This window comes from Gasterosteus aculeatus, chromosome 16, assembly GCF_964276395.1.
Source record: "Gasterosteus aculeatus chromosome 16, fGasAcu3.hap1.1, whole genome shotgun sequence".
Lineage (NCBI taxonomy): Eukaryota > Metazoa > Chordata > Actinopteri > Perciformes > Gasterosteidae > Gasterosteus > Gasterosteus aculeatus.
Genome location: NC_135704.1, coordinates 4,746,555 through 4,770,164, shown reverse-complemented (window position 1 = coordinate 4,770,164; position 23,610 = coordinate 4,746,555). Strand labels below are relative to the sequence as shown.

The window sequence follows — 23,610 nt, the reverse complement described above, 5'->3', positions numbered from 1 at the left end:
GGTTAGTGAATTGCTTTCTACCCTGTGTTATGAATGTCCACCCGTAACATTGTGGTTGCTCTTTCATATAACAGTTATTAATATCTTGTCTTACTACGGCCACAGGTCAGCTAAAAACCAGCCAATTAACATTCAGAAATAGGTTTCCTCCTTGTTTAATCATGATGCAATCTACTGTAAAAGCAATGCATTACATTGCATTGAACCGAACAGTTTGGCAACTGTTATTCTTGTTTTTAAAAAGTTTAGAGTAAATGTTTCTTAAATGAAGTTCAGATGGCGGTTTTCCAAAGGCTCCAACATTCATATGAAAAAAGATTTCCGTCGGAATCTGGGAGATGGATCACGTACATATTCGCAATAACTTTGTGTCTCATATGGAATTTATTGCAACAGCAAGGCACTCCGACAGCTAAAATTTCCAACCTTTTTTCTAGCTTCCTGTTGCTGTATCAAAACTATCATTTTTACTGGTCATACACTGGGATATCACTTAAATGTGTTTTTAGCCCGGTATCTCCGTTTTAAAGGGCAGTCACACCAATCAAATTGGCGACGAGGATGACCAGTCTGCAGTGAAGGGTTTCGACGCGGGGAAATGTAAAGGAAACGCACGGATTTTCCCGAACGGCAAGACAGAGGAAATGGCGCTAATCGGACGAGTGGATGAGTTTAAGGAGTCGAGGGAGGACTTTGCATCCTATCTGGAGAGATTTGAAATCTGGCTAGAAGCAAACAATATTGCGGAGGAAAAGGAGGTCAGTGTATTTTTAGCGTGCATTGGGCCAGAAACCACTGCTCCGAGGTGAGGGACTTTGTATTGGCCTGCCCAGTGTGTGCACGCAGCAAGGCCTCTCACCGGGCACCCGCCGGCAACTGCAACCCCTTCCTGTTCCTAGCCGACCCTGGTCCCATGTGGCCTTGGACTTTGTGTCTGGACTACCGCCCTCCCAGGTTAGGACGGTGATGTTAACCGTAGTAGATCGGTTCAGTAAGGGGGTGCACCTGGTGGCCCTCCCCAAACTCCCTTCGACGGCAGACCTCCTGATGAGCCATGTGTTCCGGCTCCATTCTCTTCCCCAGGATGTGGTCTCGGACCGGGGACCTCAGTTCATATCCCAGGTATGGCGAGCATTCTTCAAGGGGTTGGGTGCCTCTGTCAGTCTTTCTTCTGGTTATCACCCACAGACTAACGGGCAGACGGAGAGGATGAACCAGAGCGTGGAGTCAGCACTCCGCTGTGTGGCCCTGATGCCTCCTGCCCCGGACCCGCCTCCACCTACGATCATGGACAGGCACACTCACTCGGAGCAGGGTGGGAGCGCAGCGCCCCCCTCACGACAGTCTCGATACCCCAGGCCACAATGCCGATCACCCGGGCTTCGGGAATGATGGGTGCAGACTCCTCTGTAGCCATTCTGCTCCCTTGATGTAGTAGGGACAGGGCATCCGCCTTGCTGTTGCAGCAACCGGGACGATAGATCAGGGAAAAAACAAACCGCCTGAGGAAGCCAGCCCAACGAGCCTGTCGCCCATTGAGACGCCTGGCCGCCCAGATGAATGTCAGGTTCTTGTGATCTGTCCAGATGGTAAATGGCTGGTCCTCCCCCTCCAGCCAATGCCGCCACTCTTCCAGAGCAGCTACCACTGCCAGCAACTCCCGATTCCCGATGTCGAAGTTCACCTCCGCAGGGAGAAAACATTGGTAGAAGAATGTAGAGGGGTGCACCTTCTGATCCTCCACTACCCGTTGGGAAAGGACCGCCCCCAGCCCAGTGTCCGAGGCGTCCACCTCCACAATTAACGGTCTTCCTGGGTCGGGGTGGAGCAAAACTGGGGCACTGGTGAACCTCCTCGAGGGACCGAAATGTGGCGTCGGCAGGCGGGTACCAGATGAATGGATGGGAGGGAGAGGTCAGCCTGGTGAGGGGTTCCGCCACGACGCTGTAGTTCCGTATGAACCTTCTGTAGAAGTTCGCAAATCCAAGAAAGCTCTGCAGCTCCTTTCGCGACGTGGGGCTCAGCCAGTCTACCACAGCCTGGATCTTGCGGGAGTCGGCCCGAGTCTGCCCCCTCTCCACAATGAAACCCAGGTAGTAGAGAGAGGCGGAGTGGAAATGGCACATCTCAGCCTTGATGAAGAGTCGGTTCAGGAGGAGACGCTTGAGCACCCGGCAGACGTACTGGACATGCTCCACGAGGGTCCTGGAGAAGACCAAGATGTTGTCGAGCTACACAACCACAAACTCATCCAGCATGTCGCGGAGCACGCCGTTCATGAGCGCCTGGTAAAACTCCCGGGGCATTGGTAAGGCCGAACGGCATTACCCGGTACTCAGTGACCCCGGGGTGTCTTGAAGGCGGTCTTCCACCCGTCCCCCTCTCTGATCTGAACCAGGTGGTAGGCGCTCCGGAGATCCAGCTTGGAAAAGATGGCAGCCTGGGTCAGGGGCTGAAGGATGGAACTCATGAGGGGGAGGGGGTACCTGTTCTTGACCGTTAAGTCGTTCAGTTGGTGATAGTCAATGGAGGGTCGGAGACCCCCATCATCCTTCACAAAAAAAGAAACCCACTGCCACCAGGGACAGGTACAGCCGACTGCTGGGAAGGGGGGCCCCAGGGCGGAGGTCGATCGCACAGTCATATGGCCTATGTGGAGGGAGAGACTGAGCCCGGGACTTGCTAAAAACCTCTCCTAGATCATGATACTCCCGAGGGACGGAGGAAAAGTCAGGGGAAGGGACACTGCGCGTGACAGGAGGCACCCCACTCCAGGATTGTTCCAGAGGACCAGGCAACGTGTGGCTCATGATGCACGAACCAAGGGTATCCGAGAATCACTGGAACCAACGGGGACTGGATGAGGTAGAACTGGCGGGTCTCCACATCGTTCCCCGCCACAGTGAGGGAGACGGGATAGGTGCACTGGGTGATGCGGGCTAGTCGCCGGTTGTCCAGTGCAAAGGCCTCCACAGGCTCCTCCAGAGCCTTTAGCGGAATGTTAGCCTGGACAACTCCAAATCCAGGAAACAATCATCTGCCCCTGAATCGAGGAGGGCCCCCACCATAATCCGCTGATCCACCCAGGACAGGGTGACACTAACCCGCCGGTTAGGTGGTGCATCCTTACTGGATGGTGGAACATCTTACGGAGCTCGGCCACAAACTCCCTGTAGGAGTGACGAAAGCTGGCACCCATGGACCAGGGAGCGGCAGCCCACTGGTGAGCAGGTTAGTCACATATGCGCCTCGGGTAGCGTCGGAGGTGTACCGGCTGGTTTGGTCCTGAGGAAAAGGACACTGTGGCCACGGCTCCTAATCTCCCAGAGACGCAACTGGTAGGACAGTATGATTTATTGTTTGTTCATGCTTTGCTTTACTTAGTGAAATGTGTCATTTCAATTAAGTAATGGAGACTTATCCTAGGTTTATCTGAATTTGGTTTGAGAATTCAGCCGCATTTATTTATTATTACTTTAAGAAAGTGATTATCAAAATGTACTTGACCAATTCATGGGTTTTGCTTTGTGTTGAAAGGTTATCAACCTGCTGTTCTTTGTCTTATCCACCAAACCACCCTTGAAAATAAAGGATCATAAAATAACAGTTCTCGAGTTGACCTTTGCGTCCACCGGAGAGAAAGCGCTTTTCAAGTTTGGGCAGAGCCGTGGTTAATCTGAAAAATCCCACAAAACTTGGCAGTGAGTAAACACCAACTCACACTGCATTGTGTAGGTGGCACAAGTCTCGAAGTCACCCCCGAACGGTTGTGGACTGGAAAGGCCGGGTTCCTGGGCTAACGGGGCGAACACCGCAGGACTTATCGGGAGGGGATCCCCAGGGGGCGGATTCACTGCCCTCACAGGTGCAGGCTGGTTCAGCGGCAGGGTGGTGAGAGCCACAGTCAATGCCCGTAGCTGCAGTAGAATCTCCGCTTGCTTGGCCGCCGACGCCACCTGCTGCTGAGTCAGACTCTCCACCGAGGCTTGAAGTGGCCGGACCTGGAGGTTCTGCACAGCAATGGCGGCCGCCTCCAGCTGGTGCGTGTGGTTGTCCGTCAGCTAAAGCGGTCTATCCAGGGCCACTTGTAAAGAGCCACGATCTGTGTCATCATGACAAGTTCGTACTGTTATGGTTTGTCTTCGACCCCAAGTGCACAACACCAGACAGCGTTTATGTTCAGCCAAAAATACGGCGTAGTTTATTATTTCACAAGAACTCAAGAGCGTAAGGTTCCGAGGAACAAACAAAAACTGCCTCCTTAACTGGCAGGGGAAAATAAAAGAAAACAACTCAAAATCCCTTAGTCCATGGGCACTCACAGTTCAACAAAAAAAAAAAAAAAAAGGAAAACTCACTCTCAATAATCCAAAGGGAAAAGTCTCTCATAGGTATCCACAGGGAAGTCTCCAAACGCCGACCGATCTCTCCGGAAACAGGGCACGAACTCGTGACGAGCCATTGGGAGTCCTCCAACTTAACTCTCCACAGAACGAGCCAACGAGCTGCAGCTGCGCAATGAGTAGAGTGGCTTCAGGTGTGATCCGGTTCACGCCCTGATGGGGCTCGATCCTGATGGCTTATAGTTATTAGCTAAGAGTACAAGAAGTCGGCAGACCACTTTAATGCAGATGCCATGTCCAGACTTCCTGTGACTGAGTCAGACAAGACTGCCCAGGAATCCAACATTTTCTTCTTCTCACATGTGGAAGATCTGCCCATATCAGCTCAGGATATCAAAGTAGGCACCAGCAGGGATCCGTTGCTGAGTAAAGTTTGGAGCCACACCATGAATGGATGGCCCAATCACACGAACGATGAAAGCCTGAAACCATACTTTGTCAGGAGACATGAGCTGTCCGCAGACCAGTGTTGTGTTTTGTGGGGGCTCAGAGTAGTGGTGCCTCAAATGCACCGACAGCGGATACTTAAAGACCTGCACCATAAACACCCAGGCGTCTGCAAAATGAAGCCCTTAGCCTGCAGCTATTTATGGTGGCCCGGGTTGGACGGTGAGATTGAGGACCTAGCTCTTATTTCTCAGCATAGTAGTAACGATACAATTTATGTGTACAAGGATTGTATTCAGAAAAAGTCATGTCTAAAATGATTCATTATCAAATAACTGCTTAGACCTCGAAACAAAGTATCCAACAATAACCTCTGTGCACCCATGTGTACCAATCTGAGTTACTAAGCATTGAAAGAAAACAAATGATTCTGGAACACTTGTGATGTAATCTCTTTTGCTTACTTTTCACATAGTCGAGTGCAACAGGTTTCACAAGCACACACCTTCTTAATCCCACCGCTTGTGTCACTAAAGCAGGTGTTATAACATTACATTACAGGTCATTTAGCAGACGCTTTTATCCAAAGCGACTTACATTACACTTTAAACCCATGGCTTTTTTCACATTTTTGCCTGGGGAGCAATTAGGGGTTAGGTGTCTTGCTCAGGGACACTTCGACATAGATGGGGCAGCCTGGACTCGAACCACCAACCTTGTGCTTCCCAGCACACCTTCTCTAACCCCTGCGCCACGACTACCCATAACAGAGCTTCAGGGGTAGTTACGCTTTGTAGAGGCTTGAGATTGGTTTCAGTAGAAGTAAACATGTAAGGAAATATTTAGATTTAATATGATAAATAATGTGTTTCACTCAACGCCTCTGATGCAATGTTTGAAGTCAACACTAATGAGAGCTCATGGGAGGGTACAATGCATGCTTTATTTTTCAAAGGTTATTTTTGTAGGGGAGCTAAGTTGTAAATGGTCAACAGGCCATTATCTCTATTATCCCTGGAGAGCAATTAAACAAAGCTTGCTGGAGGGGCACCCCGGGAAATCAAAACAAAACAAAGATGTTTTTCAGTTTAGCAAATGGTCAAGAGAATGAACCATCACAGTAATGTAACCCTCACCAAGTTAGTGTTTGATTTGGAAAAAAGACTGCTGACTTTGTGACCTCACACATGTTTGACTTTGACGACCGACCTGATCACACAGAAAAACGTGAAAGGACCACAATCTCTATACAGCAAAAAAAGAAAGCAATATAAACCAATCATAATGAGCACTTCGAGCCCCGTGCATCGCCACTGCTGCTTTTCATCGTGGATACATTTGTCCCGTATTTTCCTTTGTTCACGTCTCGAACCGGCAAACCGGCGTTTGCGGAGACCATGAATCCAACCCGCCAATGACGGCTTGTATAAGTGGTCATATTTTTGCATTTCTTCCGACAAAACATTCGTAAACATTCTTTGTTTTAATAATGGAGGTATTGTGCTACAAAACCGAAAATGTGAGACTCCGTAAAGGATGTAGTTAGCAGACCAATCACAGCCTTGTGCGCTGTGGGAGGCTTGCGTCGCTTTTGAAAAATTAAAAATGGGTCGACGCATGCAAGGAGGTGTGAAAAGGCACGCAAGGAACACGCAAGGGGGTCTTGTGTCTGCGTCGCTCTGAAAACGCAGATGCATAAACTAGGCTTACCCAGTGAGCACAAGACGTAATTTCAACATTGAAATATGGTTGAAATCGGGTTGAAATGAGGTCTGCCCAGATAGCAATGAGTCAGCGGGCCGCCGGCGGTTTGCCAGAGATCGTAGCAGCGGCAGAATGGCGTATTCGCAAACGCGTTTGCCGGCGGACCGCCTTCCATTCGCGGACGGACAGCAGGTCAACCGCCGCAGTTATAACAAAGGCAGCTTTACCGCGGCCCGCCGGAGGCAAACGCTATTTTGGAGCGATCTGTAATATATATATATATATATATATATATATATATATATATATATATATATATATATTTATTTATATAAATAAAAGGTTTATAGCATGCAGTTTATCTAGAATAATGATTGATCAAACCAGACAAATTTCCATTTGACGTTTTATTTCCACATTTCAGTACAGTATTGAAACAAGATGTGTCAGCACACTGAAATATAAATAAAAAAGATATATATACATAAAATATATATATACACACACACACACACAGAGAACATGCAGGGGTGTCAGTAGTCTAGACAAGCCTAGGTTTGAGGAGTCGGCTGTGGGTCCCTCTCTGTTGTGCGGCGCCTTTTTCCACCTTTGCGGCCAGATGCTCCTTTCAGGTAACCCATTACATTAACCTGGACCGCCTCATCAGTGGCATCCTGGGTTGCCGGATTCTTCCGTATGGCCCCTGTAGAAAATAGAGATCTGTCATTCCATTTGAATACACATCACATACACATCTACTTAAGAGAATATCTAACTGACTTTGAACAATGGTCTTCAGGAACAGGTCTTTAAAACAAGCTTTAGCCCCTACACCAGTCGAAGTTGTTGAAATTGAAAGGCGATTTGAGAAGATACTCTGAAGCATTCTCCACACGGTTGTCTTCAGGTCCTTCCCACATTTGATGGCCAAAAACCAGAGCCGAAAGTCCAAAAAAGTGCTCCAAATTACATTTCGCTGAAGCTTCTCATATCAAATGTGACAGGCTGTGAATTCAGACTGTCGAATATGCAGTGTACCTGATAGCCCAGTGCGAGCAAACGTCTTGATCATTGTCCCAACTTGCTTCACCTGCTCTTGAAGTGAGCTGCAGTCATCCGAAGCTGCTCGCGCATTGGTTCTCCTCCCTCAGGGCTTGGTTCTCCTCCCTCAGGGCTTGGAGCTCCGCCTGGAGTCTCTGGAAATCTACATAACACAAAAAACGGGATTCTGCAGGGTTTAGTCAGTCAAAATTTAAGACTAAGATCATTATATTACCACTATATTATGAGATATAGGTCAAGAATATACCTTCATAGCTGGAAACTTGCTGTACACGTGATTTCCGGGGAGTCCAAGGGCCCATTGAGTGTTGACTTTCTCCTATTGATAAATTGACAACAAGTTATTGCATATATTTATTGAATTGGACAACCTAGACACCTTTCATCCAGGGCAGTCAAGTGCCCTAATGAAGAACAGATTATGCATAAAAGGATTCCTAATCTTAAATAGAAGCAATAGTCTTAGACAAACAACGTCACTTACTTGTACTCAAACTCTTGGCTCTTAGAAGTGGAGACTGGAGCACTGGTGAGAAACCTTATTCTGAAAAATAGGAAACAGAAATGTGAAAATCTAACAAATGGTATAGTTTAGTGGCAGGATCACAAATTAAGCATCACACCAAACATTTTACATACCAGCTCTGAAGTCTACAGATGGCTCAACGTTTTGGTTTTCTAGCCCGAATGAAACTTCTGGAGCATTGGGCAGCACGGAAAACTTGTTACCGGCAACACTTCTTTCAAAACTCAGCAAAGCTGGTGCATCCGGAAGAGTAGACTCCTCTTCATCCGAAGAGGCCTGGGGTCTGTACTTGGAATTTAAGATTCTCTTCCGCTTTCTCTTCTTGTCGTCGTCGGCTGTTGTTGTTGTTTCAACGCTGGAACCTGTTTGGAAGCGCTCCAAATATCTTTTCGCCTCTTGCCAAGATTCTAGATCAGGGAACAATAAGAGTCAGTTATGGGCCATAAACAAAGAAGTGACAGAAGAAAAAAAAATGCACAAGTCTCATGCCTCATACCTGCTCCCTTCATGAACTTAAAATGATGTTTTTCCCAGGTGCAGCGGATGGCTAAAATGTTGCCTTTGTCTTTCTTGCGGAGGGTAAATGGGGGCCAATAGCATATGGCCCCTCCTCGTCGATAAACTGAACAATGGCAAACAGCATCTAAAATACAAGAAAGAATTGTACAATACACATTTTTAGGCAAAATTCTCACCCCTTCAAAGAAATCTGTAATTTTCACGAGTGAATCAACGGAAAACCAGCCTTTCCTTCCGTGCAAGGAATAAGATAATATTTCTTCTGCACATTTGCTGTGTGCGTAAAGTGGAGTGTATCTGATAGGCCAGATAAATGAAAAATGGCCAGCGTGGAAGATTCCACAGGGTAAGTAAAGAAATCGATCATGTTCCGGAACCTCTTGTAGATGACCAAAGTGTTGTCCATTTCATCAACAACGACATTCTGTATGACCTTATTTACCTTATTCTATGTCCTTATTTTCCAACAGGACACAGTTGTCTCCCTCCAAACATTTCACAACAAAGTCTTGAAAGTAACACTCCGCATACTGCTTTTTCACAGAAAGACCAGTGAGGAGTGGTCCATGGTTGTGCTCTCTCAAGGATCTTGTTTTGGAGAAGTTTGTTCTTTTGTGCTGACTTCTCTCTGACAATCGGCGAACAACCTGCTCCAGTGGTTGTGTAGGCTTACGCAACATTTTCTTCAGGCGCCCAAGGAAGTTTTCAAATGGGAAGCATATTATGAAGGACACCATACTTTTTGGCATCTTGGCTGAGGTGCACTAATCCATGCATGTTGTATGTCACTTGTTCTTTTCCATAAAGCTTGCTGCAGTGATCAACCAGAGAACCAAAATTCTGTGTGCATAGTCTGCAAGGTCAGCACACAGGGACACATTCAGTAGGATGGTGATGCCAACTGAAAGCGGCATGAAGTTGTTGTACACTTGAGTTGGTACAAGGCATTTTAAGCTGACTGGTCCAGTGTACAAGAGGAACTGCCTGAATTTAGTAGCTTTCCAACGCTCGACATCTTCCATGGATCGTTGCTTCCTGTTGAACTCGCACGTAACATGGGGTGTAAAGGTCAGGAGTACTCTGGAGAGCTCTTTTACCATGCTGGGCGAAAATCTTGTCGGCCGCCGTCCCTTTAGCCAAAGGTGTAACAGCTTTCTTGTCACTCCAAAGCATACCTGATGCATATAATCCAATGGGAACTGCGTGACCAAACCAACAGACAACAATGACAATGGCGTTTCTCCACATTGATGACTGTCATCAGAAAGTTCATCACAGAGTGCATCGTCTACTCTTAGAGTAGCATCTGTTTGAGGAAAAGTCATCCTGTTCTCGTAATGGACCCCCTTTTGAATACACTTGTCACACCCATAATATCCACTTTGACCTTTCACATTTCTAACAAGCGCACGAGCAGGGGCGTCACAGATGAATGTTGATATTTTGAAAGAAAGTGCTCTCCCTTCAAACAAACTTTTTCCGCTTCAAGCCGCTGTGCCTCTTCTACAAAAGGATTCAAAAAGTGAAGGCTGGTTGGCTTCTTTCCATAATAGAGACCAATGACAAACGGAAGTTTGTTTTGCTGGACAATACCCACGTATTGCTCAATTAAACCAAGAACTGGCCAGAACTGGGCATTTGAGCTTTTGAAAAGTCCATCAACATTAATTTGCATTGAAACTGACGTCAACTTCTGCAATTCAGGAGACATCAACACCTGCGATAGTATTCCACTTTCAATTCCAGAGTGATGGTATACACCACCTGAGAGTTCTATTGTTTTAACACAAGTCACCGTTTTAAGAAGGGTTCTTGGGTCTTTAGGAAGGGTTGGATGATCCTTGGACAAAATGGTTAAAAGCTTACCAAGTGCCACATGTGGGATCATGTTGTCAATAGCCCACCCTGCCAATTTTGTCCTCTTCCTCTTCATCATCTTCTGTGCTTGAGGAAAACATCTCACCAGCTTCACATGCCTCATCAACAATTATTTCCTGTGCTACAGGGGTTACAGTTTGTACATGGCTTGTTGTAGCCATTCCATGTAGATGTTCATTAACATGGGGATTTACTTGGTCAAAGTCAGGAAAGAGAGCAAGTAGAGCATTGTTTGCAGCCGCAATTTCCTTTTTATCCCTCTCGACTCCTTTGAATATTCTTCTCCTTTTGGCCCAGTAACTAGACATTGTGACTAACAATGCATTTACCTTTAAATCCAAAAAGATTGTCCAACAGTAGGTCACTTGGGTGAAGATAACTGGTAATGCTCTGGTCAAGGTATCTGCAAGAAAATGTGAACAAAGGAACAAAACGCATTGTTAACGTTAGGAATCAGTTGTTATGCCGTGGGGGGGGGGGGGAAAGATCCGCCAAATGTATTCATTGAATTGTCCTCTAACATGAAATGTACAGCAGTTCACAGAATTACAAATCTGTTAGAAAACACCAAAAGTTAACCGGTGGGGCTGGGCTGGTGAGGTCGTTTTTTTGTGTGCAGATAAACAGACGGCAGCACTTCGAAACTTGGCAAAACAACTATATTTAAGAAGGGTTTGACTTCATATTACATTTGAACTTTTTTTTCTTCATAATAACTACAATGGCATTAGTCCGGCGCCCCCCGCACTCGGAATGAACCGTGTATCTACAATTTACACTACTGATTAAAATGTACTTACCTAAACAATGGTACTCGACATCGATGACTTCAGACTCCAGGCTGTAGCAACTTCGAGTAGAACCATGTAAGAGACACGCCACTTCAACACGTGTTTTTAAGAAAAATACGTCACGGTAAAGATGGCGACTGTATGCACATGTCCCGCCCCTCCCGCTGGAAAGCCAATCATCTACTTCATGTCCCGCCCCCCCCCCGCGGGAAAGCCAATCATCTGCTTCTTAAGCCGGGAAAAATGTAGGCCTATGGACAAGTTTATGAGCCGTTTCCGCTATACATCCTAAACTCCGCCCATTTATGCAATCCACTTCCGTTCTGGCGGGGTGGGTTGTTTTGCTAGCTAGCTGTTCCACCGACGGTCGCGCACAGAACAGAACCCTTGCGCATGCGTAGTAACAGTATAACCTGTGGGGGGAAAAGGCGAACCTTGTTTTGGGGAAAAGTCACCACCGTCTTAGCCCCCGCCCAAAAGACTTCTGAACACAAAAAAACACTGCAGTTCCGGTTTGCCGGCGGCATCTCGCTAGGAATGTGAGTGACGTAATCGGCGGCAAACGTTGTCTCCCCGCTAGCGGGACGCACCTATAGCCAACAGCTTAGCGCCGGCGGCAAATAGAAGCCGTGCCGATGTTTTTTGCTATCTGGGTGAACGTCTAAGACCTCATTTCAACATCTTTTCAACCGGCTAAATATGGGATGAAACATCAACATGCCAGAAAACGTCTCCAAAATTTGTTGATAAATGTGTCATGTTGTAACGTAAGGTAGATAGACGATATTAACGTTAAGATTTTCATAATAATTAATGAACTGGTCGGCGAAATTTGGTCTACGCGAAGACGTAATTCCAACGTATTTAATATTTCACTTAAAACGTCATAAATATGAAACTATGGACTGCGTGCTGTTAATAAGATGCGTTTAAGACATAATAATGCGGGCAGGTTCAAACATTACTGTACTGTACTGTACTGTAAACACGCAACTCCGCTCACATCTGTAACACGCATGCGCAAGTTCTTAAGACGCCTGCAGAGCTCCGACCGGGTGCAGCACGAGGTGAAGTTACAGCAGCAGAGCGACATGAACGGACTGATAGAACCACGACTACCGGCTCCAATACTCTGTACGTACGTGAGTGTTTGAATGAAGCACACCTGGAACTATAACCAGGTGTTTTACTTGTGCTGCCCACTCGATACGGGAAAGACGGTCCTTTTTGTTAAGCTAGTTAGCATGCTAGCTTGCAGCATGCTAGCGTGCAGCATGATGACCTGGACCAAAAGTAAACATCCCAGAATATTTTTCGTGTGTTTGGTGTTGCTAATGCGTTAGATTGTTGCTATACCCATAAATATTATTGCATTTCACATTGAAAATACGTTTTTAAAGCAATAGGGCTAAATACAGATTGCAAGGGTGAAGGGCTGAATTCAACAAGTTGTGGTCTGTAAACAAGATGGCCAAAACATTGTAAGTTACTGCGTGCTTAAAGCATGATGCTGTGTAATATACCTGGAAATGTTACTCCAGAAATGCCATAAGTTGCAGATGAATTGTTATCTTGTTTATAATGTAATAAGTAAACAATCTATAAATGAGGGTTCTAACACACCTGCTGCTGTTATTATTATTGGTTTATTACTGTCATCATAAACCCAAATGACCAACTTTGCTGACTGAAATGTGGGATTTTCGGCAGTATGCGGCACTGTAAATTGTCGTGGAATTTCAGGTTTGCGGCAATTTGCGGGCAACGCCGAAAACTGCCGTAAATTGTCAGAAATTGATGTGGGCCTCCCTTGGCAGTTGTGCCCCCATGACCCCCCTCCTCCTAATTCTAGGGGAGGCTTTGACATGTAAATGAAAATGCTGTGAGCTATACAAATGCAAATCGGGGTCGCAGAGGGAGTTTTAGCCCAGGTGACATTTTTTTAAAAGGTAAGAAAATCTCTGGTACAAATAGATCAGGCTCAGTACATTTACAGGCTTTGACATGTAAATGAAAATGCTGTGAGCTATACAAATGCAAATCGGGGTCGCAGAGGGAGTTTTAGCCCAGGTGACATTTTTTTAAAAGGTAAGAAAATCTCTGGTACAAATAGATCAGGCTCAGTAGCCTAATTATAGACTCTTACATTTTAGCTTGAATTGATTTATTTAATTCAAATATGCTAGATTACTGTGTACGCCATTAGCAATGACAAATGTTATGTAAAAAAGATACACAAAATAACTTCTTTAAAAAACTAGTTTTAATCAAGGTAAAATGAGCATTCCATGCAAACAACATTTGAATCAGCATGAGGGGTCTGCAGAGATCACAGTCTGCTAGAGCTCAACTACAGTGCATAGTGGCAGGACTACAGTGACCTTTTCTTTGGTCTTACTTAAATGCACAGAGGATGTATTAACCACACATCTTCTAGCAATGCGCTCAACTGGCAGAAATGATGCTGGGTATGACGTGTCTGTTCCCTGCAAGCCCCAAACTTCTATTGGCTTTCCATAAAAATGTCTGTCCGGGTGGGGATGAAGCCAGGAAACTTGTGCAAGAACATGTTTAAATGCCGTACCCTTTGACACAACATTAACAACTATAAACTGCTTTATAATCGCTGGTCGTAGTTCTGCTAGAGGCTCAAGGACGGGTTCCTCAAAACTGTTAGTGTTTCCACACCACTTAGCATGAACATATGCTGACCTTTATGCTCTGCATCTATCGATTGAGTGAGTTACATTCATATATGTTACCCGTTTACATGTCATGGCAAAACATTCAACCTCAGTGACACAAGGGTACATGTGATGATACATTGTCAACATTGCATGTCTGTCAGACTCAAGAGTGTCTGGTGGAATGGAGAAAGAGGCACCACTGTACAGATTTCTAGGGAAAGTCGTTCTGCTGACACCAAAACACTGCTTTACATAAAGCATATCAGCTGTTTCAAAGTCCCAACCATTTGTCTTCCTAAAATACTGGTCCTTCCGTATAACAATAACCTCGTATGTGATTGGAGGACCCTTAGACTCCTCGTCCAATCACGTGTGAGGTCATAGGCATGACTCCGACAGCAGTACTTGCAAGACGACATACACAGACACGTGTGTTACTATATTCAGAAGAACTGTATCTCCAGTTCCTTTGTTTGGTTTTTGCTGCTTCGTGAATAATGGCTGGACGACGTCTCGCGTTCAACTCGCCTTCAACTCCTCTCCGCGGTCACCAACTTTCGGCCGGTCCGCAGACAGACGAGAAGAAGCTGCTGAATGCTCTCAGTGGATCGTCTCGTCAACTCCCAACAACAAACTGACGATATCAACGAGCGGTTCGCTCCACTGGAGCGTTCGGGACTCTGCGGGTTTGTGTCCATGGAGGAGAGGAACCGACTCATAGAACAGGAGACGGGCGCACGATCCCAAGATAGGGTAAGAATACGTTCGATGACTGCTAGCTAAGCTAAAAGTAGCGTAGCCTCAAGCTAAGCTAAGAGTAGCCTAGTAGCCTTACAAGTGAGCAGAAACAGCTTCATTAAAGTGTATTTTCTTTGCCGTGTCGTTTACAGGAAGCGGTGCGCCGTCTTCACAACTCCGAGACGAACTACAGGCGCTACGAACCGGAGCAAGGGTCAGATTTACAGAATATGCTTTCATTCTGCGGTATAAGGGAATATATATGTATATATACCGATCATAACTGTACATGTTGTTTTCACAGACTAATCTCGCCTCATAATGAGGCGGTGACCTCGTATTTGCTCCGGGAAAAGTCCAGATTTAGACAACGTCATTGTGTGTAAGTGACACTGTTTCTCCTTCCTTGTTAAATGTTACTGTGACTTGCGTTTGATTTTTTTTGTATTCATACCACACTCATTTAATTGTTTTCCAGCCGCCTGTGAGACGTATTCAGAGACGGGACGCAGGAGCTTCAGGTTTTCCAGCCGGAACACTCATTGCGGGTGGAAGCTGCGAAGGATTCAGCGCGGAGTCGAGCGAGAAGAAAGACGGTCAGAATTTATTTGCTGACTTGTTTCAGGTGCATTGATAGATGTGTTGTGTCCGTACGCATCGCACAGTACTGATTCATTGTTGTTTTTACAGCTGCTGGAATCGAGACAAAGTGCGCTGGCTGATGACGAGGTGGAACGCTGGAACTCCGCCACCGTGGAGCTCGCGTCGGACGGAGGGGACGGCATTGTTGGCGGGGTCTCGGGGTGGATTGTACGGTCGCCACGCGCACACGAGCCGCCTGCACAACAGACCTGCCTCGGAAAACACGGCGCCAGTGACGGTCTACAACCCCGAGGAGGCAAACGGACAGTTTACTGAGCTGTAGTTTTTAAACCGCCGTTACCCAAGTGTGGGCAGATCCTCACTTTGTATGTAGTTGTTGTTTGTGTGTTGTTAATAAAGCTCTTTCTTTGCATAAACATGTGTCAAATTTTCTCTATAAATTCATTGATGTCCTGGTTGGTATCCTAATAATAGTGTAGTAGCCTGCACAGGATAACCATGAAATGAATATACAGCATAATATGAATATATAAATAAAATGAGGCGGGTGACCAATAGCGACAGATCTGCCAACCAATCACGAGTGATTAAAAGTTGTGGTTTCATCCAATCATGAACAAGGAAACTCAAGCCTGGTCTGCCCACGTGTGGTTTTGCTGCCAATCACGAGTGATTTTATTAGTTCGTAAGTTGTGGTTTCATCCAATAAGGAGTAATAGCTCTGAAGCGAGCTAAAAAGATCGTAGCCGACCCCTCCCACCCCGGACAAAAACTGTTTGTGTCTCTTCCATTTGGCAGGCGGCTGATTGGCCGCAATCTGCCGTCTCTCCAGGACTTAGAGCCCTCTCACCCTGGACAAAACCTGTTTGTGCCCCTTCCATCTGGCAGGAGGCTGAGGTCCATCAGGACCAAAACCTCCCGCCACACACAGTTGCCACAGTTTCTTCCCGTCGGCAGTCGGGATGATCAACAGAGCCCGGTCCCCCACTGCCTGACTATAACACTCCACCGGTCACTCCCCCTCATACTGCACATGCCACTTTAACTGCAATTCATCACTTTGTCACTTGTCACTTTGTCTCTTGTTTGTCCCGCCCCTCCCGCTGGAAAGCCAATCATCTACTTCATGTCCCGCCCCCCCCCCGCGGGAAAGCCAATCATCTGCTTCTTAAGCCGGGAAAAATGTAGGCCTATGGACAAGTTTATGAGCCGTTTCCGCTATACATCCTAAACTCCGCCCATTTATGCAATCCACTTCCGTTCTGGCGGGGTGGGTTGTTTTGCTAGCTAGCTGTTCCACCGACGGTCGCGCACAGAACAGAACCCTTGCGCATGCGTAGTAACAGTATAACCTGTGGGGGGAAAAGGCGAACCTTGTTTTGGGGAAAAGTCACCACCGTCTTAGCCCCCGCCCAAAAGACTTCTGAACACAAAAAAACACTGCAGTTCCGGTTTGCCGGCGGCATCTCGCTAGGAATGTGAGTGACGTAATCGGCGGCAAACGTTGTCTCCCCGCTAGCGGGACGCACCTATAGCCAACAGCTTAGCGCCGGCGGCAAATAGAAGCCGTGCCGATGTTTTTTGCTATCTGGGTGAACGTCTAAGACCTCATTTCAACATCTTTTCAACCGGCTAAATATGGGATGAAACATCAACATGCCAGAAAACGTCTCCAAAATTTGTTGATAAATGTGTCATGTTGTAACGTAAGGTAGATAGACGATATTAACGTTAAGATTTTCATAATAATTAATGAACTGGTCGGCGAAATTTGGTCTACGCGAAGACGTAATTCCAACGTATTTAATATTTCACTTAAAACGTCATAAATATGAAACTATGGACTGCGTGCTGTTAATAAGATGCGTTTAAGACATAATAATGCGGGCAGGTTCAAACATTACTGTACTGTACTGTACTGTAAACACGCAACTCCGCTCACATCTGTAAAACGCATGCGCAAGTTCTTAAGACGCCTGCAGAGCTCCGACCGGGTGCAGCACGAGGTGAAGTTACAGCAGCAGAGCGACATGAACGGACTGATAGAACCACGACTACCGGCTCCAATACTCTGTACGTACGTGAGTGTTTGAATGAAGCACACCTGGAACTATAACCAGGTGTTTTACTTGTGCTGCCCACTCGATACGGGAAAGACGGTCCTTTTTGTTAAGCTAGTTAGCATGCTAGCTTGCAGCATGCTAGCGTGCAGCATGATGACCTGGACCAAAAGTAAACATCCCAGAATATTTTTCGTGTGTTTGGTGTTGCTAATGCGTTAGATTGTTGCTATACCCATAAATATTATTGCATTTCACATTGAAAATACGTTTTTAAAGCAATAGGGCTAAATACAGATTGCAAGGGTGAAGGGCTGAATTCAACAAGTTGTGGTCTGTAAACAAGATGGCCAAAACATTGTAAGTTACTGCGTGCTTAAAGCATGATGCTGTGTAATATACCTGGAAATGTTACTCCAGAAATGCCATAAGTTGCAGATGAATTGTTATCTTGTTTATAATGTAATAAGTAAACAATCTATAAATGAGGGTTCTAACACACCTGCTGCTGTTATTATTATTGGTTTATTACTGTCATCATAAACCCAAATGACCAACTTTGCTGACTGAAATGTGGGATTTTCGGCAGTATGCGGCACTGTAAATTGTCGTGGAATTTCAGGTTTGCGGCAATTTGCGGGCAACGCCGAAAACTGCCGTAAATTGTCAGAAATTGATGTGGGCCTCCCTTGGCAGTTGTGCCCCCATGACCCCCCTCCTCCTAATTCTAGGGGAGGCTTTGACATGTAAATGAAAATGCTGTGAGCTATACAAATGCAAATCGGGGTCGCAGAGGGAGTTTTAGCCCAGGTGACATTTTTTTAAAAGGTAAGAAAATCTCTGGTACAAATAGATCAGGCTCAGTACATTTACAGGCTTTGACATGTAAATGAAAATGCTGTGAGCTATACAAATGCAAATCGGGGTCGCAGAGGGAGTTTTAGCCCAGGTGACATTTTTTTAAAAGGTAAGAAAATCTCTGGTACAAATAGATCAGGCTCAGTAGCCTAATTATAGACTCTTACATTTTAGCTTGAATTGATTTATTTAATTCAAATATGCTAGATTACTGTGTACGCCATTAGCAATGACAAATGTTATGTAAAAAAGATACACAAAATAACTTCTTTAAAAAACTAGTTTTAATCAAGGTAAAATGAGCATTCCATGCAAACAACATTTGAATCAGCATGAGGGGTCTGCAGAGATCACAGTCTGCTAGAGCTCAACTACAGTGCATAGTGGCAGGACTACAGTGACCTTTTCTTTGGTCTTACTTAAATGCACAGAGGATGTATTAACCACACATCTTCTAGCAATGCGCTCAACTGGCAGAAATGATGCTGGGTATGACGTGTCTGTTCCCTGCAAGCCCCAAACTTCTATTGGCTTTCCATAAAAATGTCTGTCCGGGTGGGGATGAAGCCAGGAAACTTGTGCAAGAACATGTTTAAATGCCGTACCCTTTGACACAACATTAACAACTATAAACTGCTTTATAATCGCTGGTCGTAGTTCTGCTAGAGGCTCAAGGACGGGTTCCTCAAAACTGTTAGTGTTTCCACACCACTTAGCATGAACATATGCTGACCTTTATGCTCTGCATCTATCGATTGAGTGAGTTACATTCATATATGTTACCCGTTTACATGTCATGGCAAAACATTCAACCTCAGTGACACAAGGGTACATGTGATGATACATTGTCAACATTGCATGTCTGTCAGACTCAAGAGTGTCTGGTGGAATGGAGAAAGAGGCACCACTGTACAGATTTCTAGGGAAAGTCGTTCTGCTGACACCAAAACACTGCTTTACATAAAGCATATCAGCTGTTTCAAAGTCCCAACCATTTGTCTTCCTAAAATACTGGTCCTTCCGTATAACAATAACCTCGTATGTGATTGGAGGACCCTTAGACTCCTCGTCCAATCACGTGTGAGGTCATAGGCATGACTCCGACAGCAGTACTTGCAAGACGACATACACAGACACGTGTGTTACTATATTCAGAAGAACTGTATCTCCAGTTCCTTTGTTTGGTTTTTGCTGCTTCGTGAATAATGGCTGGACGACGTCTCGCGTTCAACTCGCCTTCAACTCCTCTCCGCGGTCACCAACTTTCGGCCGGTCCGCAGACAGACGAGAAGAAGCTGCTGAATGCTCTCAGTGGATCGTCTCGTCAACTCCCAACAACAAACTGACGATATCAACGAGCGGTTCGCTCCACTGGAGCGTTCGGGACTCTGCGGGTTTGTGTCCATGGAGGAGAGGAACCGACTCATAGAACAGGAGACGGGCGCACGATCCCAAGATAGGGTAAGAATACGTTCGATGACTGCTAGCTAAGCTAAAAGTAGCGTAGCCTCAAGCTAAGCTAAGAGTAGCCTAGTAGCCTTACAAGTGAGCAGAAACAGCTTCATTAAAGTGTATTTTCTTTGCCGTGTCGTTTACAGGAAGCGGTGCGCCGTCTTCACAACTCCGAGACGAACTACAGGCGCTACGAACCGGAGCAAGGGTCAGATTTACAGAATATGCTTTCATTCTGCGGTATAAGGGAATATATATGTATATATACCGATCATAACTGTACATGTTGTTTTCACAGACTAATCTCGCCTCATAATGAGGCGGTGACCTCGTATTTGCTCCGGGAAAAGTCCAGATTTAGACAACGTCATTGTGTGTAAGTGACACTGTTTCTCCTTCCTTGTTAAATGTTACTGTGACTTGCGTTTGATTTTTTTTGTATTCATACCACACTCATTTAATTGTTTTCCAGCCGCCTGTGAGACGTATTCAGAGACGGGACGCAGGAGCTTCAGGTTTTCCAGCCGGAACACTCATTGCGGGTGGAAGCTGCGAAGGATTCAGCGCGGAGTCGAGCGAGAAGAAAGACGGTCAGAATTTATTTGCTGACTTGTTTCAGGTGCATTGATAGATGTGTTGTGTCCGTACGCATCGCACAGTACTGATTCATTGTTGTTTTTACAGCTGCTGGAATCGAGACAAAGTGCGCTGGCTGATGACGAGGTGGAACGCTGGAACTCCGCCACCGTGGAGCTCGCGTCGGACGGAGGGGACGGCATTGTTGGCGGGGTCTCGGGGTGGATTGTACGGTCGCCACGCGCACACGAGCCGCCTGCACAACAGACCTGCCTCGGAAAACACGGCGCCAGTGACGGTCTACAACCCCGAGGAGGCAAACGGACAGTTTACTGAGCTGTAGTTTTTAAACCGCCGTTACCCAAGTGTGGGCAGATCCTCACTTTGTATGTAGTTGTTGTTTGTGTGTTGTTAATAAAGCTCTTTCTTTGCATAAACATGTGTCAAATTTTCTCTATAAATTCATTGATGTCCTGGTTGGTATCCTAATAATAGTGTAGTAGCCTGCACAGGATAACCATGAAATGAATATACAGCATAATATGAATATATAAATAAAATGAGGCGGGTGACCAATAGCGACAGATCTGCCAACCAATCACGAGTGATTAAAAGTTGTGGTTTCATCCAATCATGAACAAGGAAACTCAAGCCTGGTCTGCCCACGTGTGGTTTTGCTGCCAATCACGAGTGATTTTATTAGTTCGTAAGTTGTGGTTTCATCCAATAAGGAGTAATAGCTCTGAAGCGAGCTAAAAAGATCGTAGCCGACCCCTCCCACCCCGGACAAAAACTGTTTGTGTCTCTTCCATTTGGCAGGCGGCTGATTGGCCGCAATCTGCCGTCTCTCCAGGACTTAGAGCCCTCTCACCCTGGACAAAACCTGTTTGTGCCCCTTCCATCTGGCAGGAGGCTGAGGTCCATCAGGACCAAAACCTCCCGCCACACACAGTTGCCACAGTTTCTTCCCGTCGGCAGTCGGGATGATCAACAGAGCCCGGTCCCCCACTGCCTGACTATAACACTCCACCGGTCACTCCCCCTCATACTGCACATGCCACTTTAACTGCAATTCATCACTTTGTCACTTGTCACTTTGTCTCTTGTTTGTTAGTGCACTTTATGCTTAATATTTTTCTTTTTAACTTTTTAATATTTAATTTTTTTTAACTTTATTCCCTTGTTTTATACTAACCCATAGCCTTAGCCTTATTCTACTAACCCATTGCATTAGCATTTCATCCCACTTTATTTTATTACTTGTGCACTGTTGTCTTGTCTGTCTACTGTCGCGCACTAACCGGCAAGACAAATTCCTTGTATGTTTGACATATTTTGGCTAATAAATGTTTCCTGATTCCTGATTCCTGGTAAGGATATTCAAGCCCGCTCGGCTCGGCCACCCGCGGTTTCGCTGCATCCATATGCTAATTCGGGCCATTCGCACCTCCGCCAGCTCTCCACCTACGTCATGGTTCGTTTTCAACAATTTGTGGCACAGACAAACGCGACGTGCGCGGGTTGCAAATTGTCGGAAATTGACGAAATTAGGGAGATTTCCGGGCGTTTACGGGGACGAAAATCTCACTTTTCGTGCAGTGTTGTGCTTTCCCTCCTCACAGGTTTCTGTGGATTGTGGTTGCATCTGATGGAGGTTACATCTGATGATGGTTGTCCCTGCACTGGTCCTGCCTTACCCCTGTCTTAATAATCCACAATATTTGAATCATTTCTATCGTAGGAATTGGATGTACTGTACATCTTTAAGTTGTTCATACTCTACACACCTTCTTCCCTGTTGTTTTCCCCTCAGGTTTCTCCCGGTTGAAGGTTTTTTATATTTTGGGGATTTGGGGACAGGGTGCATGTTTACAGATTGCAAAGCTGAACAGAATAAAATGATTTGAATTGTATAAACACGTTGACCAGAGGAATCCGCTCTGTGCACTCTGACTCCCTTTACACAAAGAATCCTCAAGTGAGGATGAGGGAGATGCAGCTGATTTTCAGGTATACTATCCTAACTCCTATCCTAACACAGTGAGCCACATCTTGTTACAGAATCTAAAAATGAAGTTCCAATGATTCAGAAAAATGGGCTACAAACACAGAATTGTTGTTGAACAGAGAAATGTTGTTGCTGCACCCTTAACTTTTACCGCATACATCAGTGAGCAGAAAGCAACAAGAGTGACTGCAGCAGCGGCACCCGCTGAGGATTACGCACGTGTCACAGAAGTAAAAAGATTAAGACCCAAACGCAGACCACATGAGCAGGTATCGGTTCACCGAATTTTTTAGTTGCACCAAAAAGAAGAGTGGAGCCTGAGGTCCGACACTGGGCCAGATAGATTATGGAGTCCCTTGGATCGACACCAGAGGCAGGTACTGTACTGAGAAGTCAGTGACGCACAAGATCAGGTGGAGAAAATCAGAGCGGCAGTGGTGACTACTGGGGAGAAAACGAAATAGGTTGACAACCCAAGTCTACAGGACCAGGGTTGAAATACAGCGTATTCAATGAGTCTCATTGGTCGTAGCTGTGCACCGCTCGTAAATGTGGCAAAGGGTGGAGTCTGGAGGTGGTATCAAGAAAAGACCCACAAGACAATGGTAAAACAAACAGTGGAATGACAGACACATGAGGGAAGGAGACTTGGGGGAAAACAGAACTCAAACACACATTCAGACAGGGATCCTGACGGCACAGGAGCGGTTTAGCTGATCAAGAGCTCCGCCCTATTCCTCGTACGTGGTTCAATAAATCGATCAAATTAGCCAGCTGAAATTAACAAGATGATTCATGTTAGGCTATCGTGGTTCCTCAATGGCTCTCTTCCTCATTCATGAAGGAGCGATATCAGTTAGATTAACGTTTTATAAGAGAGAATGCTGAAGACAAGAAATAATTGAATTACAAGAAGACCAAATTTGCCTCAGAAGGCTTTACAGTCTGTACACATGTGACATCCTCTGCGATGTTTGTCATGTGTACAGAATGAACGTGAAAGATGTACAATACGTTCAATTTACACGACAGAAATGATTCAAATATATAGATTATGGTCTTGAATTCATAACCAATCAGTGTGAGTTTCTCCATTTTTTATATGATTTTTTCCAGGCATTTCTCAAAATCCAATTTTTTTTTTGGTGTGCCATATGCATTTATTTCTTCACCAGTGACATAAACATTTTTATGTATGATTTTTACAGAAAACTCACAGGGATTCCCCTTCATCACGACAGAAAAAAATCTCCAGAAAGGCAAAGTAGTTTTTGAGTACACTTTGTATCATAGGTATGGCATTTTTGGAGCAGAGGCCAAAAAACAGGCGAAGTTGCAAAGGGGTTTAATGAAATGCG

General features: G+C 45.6%; 3 long non-coding RNA genes across 3 annotated transcripts; 2 read left to right on the top strand and 1 right to left on the bottom strand.

Annotated features, from left to right (window-relative positions):
- Positions 1–6,888: 6,888 nt before the first annotated feature.
- LOC120833543 (uncharacterized) lies at positions 6,889–11,405 on the bottom strand. The gene is made up of 8 exons (XR_005714347.2): positions 11,280–11,405; positions 10,809–10,882; positions 8,579–8,725; positions 8,196–8,489; positions 8,041–8,100; positions 7,804–7,875; positions 7,533–7,698; positions 6,889–7,197 (listed from the first exon to the last, which is right to left on the bottom strand). It is a non-coding gene; the product is annotated as an uncharacterized LOC120833543 (long non-coding RNA).
- A 3,316-nt stretch (positions 11,406–14,721) lies between these two features.
- LOC144388855 (uncharacterized) lies at positions 14,722–15,714 on the top strand. Its single transcript, XR_013453122.1, has 3 exons — positions 14,722–14,909; positions 15,000–15,291; positions 15,386–15,714. It is a non-coding gene; the product is annotated as an uncharacterized LOC144388855 (long non-coding RNA).
- Positions 15,715–19,688: 3,974 nt separating this feature from the next.
- On the top strand, positions 19,689–20,681 carry LOC144388835 (uncharacterized). The gene is made up of 3 exons (XR_013453104.1): positions 19,689–19,876; positions 19,967–20,258; positions 20,353–20,681. It is a non-coding gene; the product is annotated as an uncharacterized LOC144388835 (long non-coding RNA).
- Positions 20,682–23,610: the final 2,929 nt, after the last annotated feature.